The sequence below is a fragment of the Lactuca sativa genome, chromosome 5 (assembly GCF_002870075.4).
Source record: "Lactuca sativa cultivar Salinas chromosome 5, Lsat_Salinas_v11, whole genome shotgun sequence".
NCBI classification, from domain to species: Eukaryota; Viridiplantae; Streptophyta; class Magnoliopsida; order Asterales; family Asteraceae; genus Lactuca; species Lactuca sativa.
In genome coordinates this window covers 179,170,396-179,174,999 of record NC_056627.2, presented here as the reverse complement: position 1 = coordinate 179,174,999, position 4,604 = coordinate 179,170,396, and positions in this window count along the sequence as shown.

Genomic DNA, 4,604 nt, shown 5'->3' with positions numbered 1-4,604 from the left:
AGTCTTCCCGTATTTAAAGCACGTCATCTCTTTAGAGCATTTCCCAACGTGCTTCTTTCTGCACTTGTCACACCATTGTGTTCCTTCTTCAAACTTCTTTGAACCAGTATTCGAGAATTTTCTCTTCTCGTCTGACCTTGAGGATCCTTCAAACTTTCTTTTATCACCAAACTCCATCTTGCTGTCGGCTCTTCCCTTGATCATATCTTCAAAAGACTTGGCAACCCAGATAGCAGCCTCCAGAGTAGGTGCCTGACGTACTGAGACCGCATACTCCCATGGAAGTCCCTTTGCGTACTTGTCAATTTTTGTCAGCTCCTCCGGGACAAGGCTCAAAGCAAACTCCATCTTGTCCGTGAAGTTGTTGGTGTATTCATCGATGGTCATGCTTCCTTTTTTCAAGGTTAGGAATTGGTTCTCCAGCTCGAGCAGGTTTTGGGCTGAACAGTACTTACGTTTGAATTGCACCAAAAACTCTGCCCAAGTGAATTGCAGGGGCTCATTGGGGCTTAGAGTCTTCCCTAGGGTATTCCACCAGTGCACAGCGCCTCCTCGGAACTAATGCACTGCAAAGGTGGTTTGCAGCTTGCCTCTACAACCACACGTCATAAAAGCTAACTCCATTTCTGAGATCCAATCCATGACTCCGATCGGGTCTTCCTTTCCAGTGAAAGTCGATGGCTTGCAAGTCTGAAAATCCTTGTACTTGCATCCATTTCTCTCGACTACATTATCTTGGCCGTTTCTCCTATTAACTGGCGGATCAGCTTGGCCCACTGACCTACTGTAGTTTCCTTCCTCCGATTGTTCGAGAATCGGCTCCTGTTGCACAATGGGCACGGTGGCTTCGTCCCTATTCTCTTGCATCATCCGCCGCATTTCTTCCCTTTGTTCCGCTAACATAGCCCACATCATGGCTTGTACTCCCGCCATGGTGATTGGCTCAGGTGCAACTTCTACTACGACTGATATTTGTTGTATCACTGGGGGTTGATCTCGGTTCCCATTTGCATTCACGTTTCCGCTATGAGTCCTTGCCATCTTGATCTATACACCGAAATAGGTGAATATAGATCTTTATTTAGGACTGATGCTTAAATCATCCTTATCTATCCGAAACGTTTATATGCTAGTTTTGATATCGTAGTCGTACGTTTAGAATCCTAAACTCATAAGGTTTCCAGATCCGGTCGGCAACAGACCATAGATCCGAACAAATAACAGCATATCAGGCACAAAGCATTTAACACATAAAAGCATTTTAGGCATAATTCCTAAAATAAGCTAGTGCTCACATCTCACAATCATCACTTAGCATTCTTAGTTTAAGTTTAGAAATCCTACAAATTCCTAGTTCGCTTAAACTAATGCTCTGATACCAACTATGACATCCCCATTTTCACGGCCAGAAAAGACCGATTTTGTTTATTATTTATAAAAATCAGAGTACCTCTTTTAATAAAAATGTTGCGAAATGTGTTCCTAGTAAAACTTGATAAATACGTTATCAAAGCACTTCCGAAGAAAAGTATTTTTATTCATTTTAAAACATTTGGGATGTCATCGTCAATACAGAAACATAAGCATAAACAGAACTTACATTCATTATCACTAGTGATTTATATCTCCTTAATCTCTCAGTGTAATGTGACTTCATATCAACACCTGTGATATAAATAAACTGAGTGGGTCAGGTTGGGAAACCTGGTGAGTACATAGGGATTTCAATCCCACAATGTTATACCATATATATAGTTTAGAACTCACAAAATATACAATTTCACCATATATATAAACAACTCTTATCCCACCCCATCGATCCTCACAACGAGACTATCCATACTCTCGGACCTAAGATTAGCCGTTTTACCTAATCCATACTCCCGGATCATAAATGAACAACTTTACCTAATCTATACTCTCGGACTAAGGACAATGACTATATCTAATCCATGCTCCCGGATCAATGACATATACTAAGGTTTAATTCTCTGATTATAATTCACTCATACTCGTAAAAAAACACTACCCAATATTCCTCATAATTAATTTAGGTTTACTCTTTATCCTAAATCAGCATATATAATCAGGTATGTTCTTTAACAAGTATCTCAGGCAACATCAAATAATTCGCACATAAACATATATTTAATACTTCAATCGATACTTGTATTAAAATCATGTTTATGAAAGGGACTATGCACTCACTTGAAAAGGTGGTGATTTTGAACTCAGACAGCGCTTCGCTTCTTAAAAATAATTTCCTTTGACGAAACCTAGTAGTATTACCACTAGAGTTTAGTCTATTATTTGTCGAGACTAATTAATAGTCTAGCTATTATTACTATTATATAAGCGTTAAACAATACTTATATAACCCATAATAATAGCCCAAGTACTTATTATAAGTTCCTAATAACGTTATTATAATTAAATAAAAACTATATTAAAAATAGCGTAGGCGTAGCTCACTTACAACGGGTTTTATAGAAAACCGGGCTTTGCTTGGAGCAGCGTTCTTGAGCCGAAAAGCTTTTCTTCTCGGAGCCGTCGAGCACTCCGGGGCTTCCGCCTCGTGCTAGGGAGGTTCCCTAGCCTTTTCGGGGGGTTTCGGGGCTAGAGAGAGTAAAGAGAAGAAAGAATGGGAAAAGTGTGAAGAAAATGAGGGTGGGAGAGGTTCTATTTATAGGGTGAAAATGACTGAACTTGGTGCCACATGTCACCATCTAGTGGCAAGACATGGGGAGAAAGCAATGGCCAAGATTGTGTCACATCACCCATTTTCGCACAACACACTTCCGACTTCTAAAATCCGTAACTTTCACTTGCGACCTCTGTTTTTGACGTTCTTTATATCCACACGTAGGTAAAAATAAGATCTACAAATTTCCTTTTGACTCCGTCGGCTAATTCTTTACCGATCTTAAATTTAACAGTACGAGGAGATTATATTGTTAAATGTCCGCGTAAAATTCATAACTTCTACATACGGACTCTGTTTTCGTCTGTCTTTTTACCGTTGAGTTCCTATTAATGAGATCTTCAATTCTCATTTAGGTCGCGTAGGCCAAAAACCGCTCGAACTAAAATTCGAGTTTCGGGTCGTGCACTTCTATGCCAAATCTTAGAAAATTCATAACTTCCTCATACGAAGTCAGATTTGGGCGTTCTTTTTTTGTATGTTCTCTGTTTAAGATATACTACAACTTTTATTTGGATCGATAAGGCTAAAAATTCCTTTATAAAAAATTCACTATTTACGTCTCTCGGTGCCGTGCCGGTTTTGCCGTAAAACTTCGACGGGCCTTAACTTCTTTGATATAACTCGGATTTCGGTGTTCTTTATATGTACGGAACCCTTGAGACATATTATAAAACTTGGTTAAGATTATTTATTCTAAATAATCTTTTGTCTAAAAGTGGTTTTCGACCCTTATTATCTCTAAATTGACTAGCCCGGATCTACGGGCGTTACAATAATCTGGTAACTTTTTCTGATTTCTTTGCTACAATGGTGGGAGTTTGGAATAAGACCACAAAGCAAAATCTTCAAACCATACTTGACAAGAAATGGATAGTCACGAAAGGGATTAAGTGACCTCGCTAGAACAATAGGTCAAGAAAGGGATCAGTTCATTAGGATGGATAGGGTTCTTCAGAATGAGACTCGAGAACTGGTAATGGTTAAAAAGGTAGTCGTCGATGCTGCCGTCATTCACGTCATCATTGTTCCCGACGGAACCACTCATTCATATTGGCATCGTCGGCACTACTCTGTTACGTTGTCAAAGTAGTTCTTCCGCGACAAGTCTTGTGGATGATAACGGGAGACCTGGAGATTTGGGGTTAATTCCAGTCATTTTGGTGGTGGTAGCTCTTAGGATTTTTTTTTCCTCCTACTCTTATTGATGACGATGGTCACCAAAAAGGGGTTGTATGTGAGAAGTGTTGGGTTTTTATTCAAAACTAGTTTCAAAAACATGATTTTTAGCAACAGAATACTTGATCATTTTGAATAACATAAACAAGTTTAAACCCATCAAGGATCTTCTTGAAAAGTTTGTAAAGAAAGCAAACACAACCAAATAAGAAGATGAAAAAATCACAACCTTTGTAGTTCTTTGGATCCTCTTAGGAGGCTTGGAAGTTGATGAACAATGATGAACTTAATAGACACCAAAAATAACTCAACTTGATGTAGAATGCTAGTTCTTTTATATAAAACTCTTAAGACTCTTAAGCCTTATGTTCTTATCAAAATAAGAACATAAAAAGAGCATCAAGAAGCAAGTAAACTCTGCATAGTATAAACAAATGAGAGAAACCTAACATCCAATAGGACGTTACGGTTTTGTATGGTGTAAGGAACAACACAAAGTGAAAGCCCTTCTTTCATTTATATATCATGCATAATATGCATGGGTCTTTAACCATTAAGAATGTAACGTCCCAAAAATCCATACCAAAATTTTTTCTTTAAATCATTACTAAAACCATATTCATATAAACATATCGTAAACCAAAACATAATTCAGAGTATTAATTCCAAAACATATTTTCATTATCAGAGTAAAACATCCCAGGCTGACTAATCAATGGTGTGT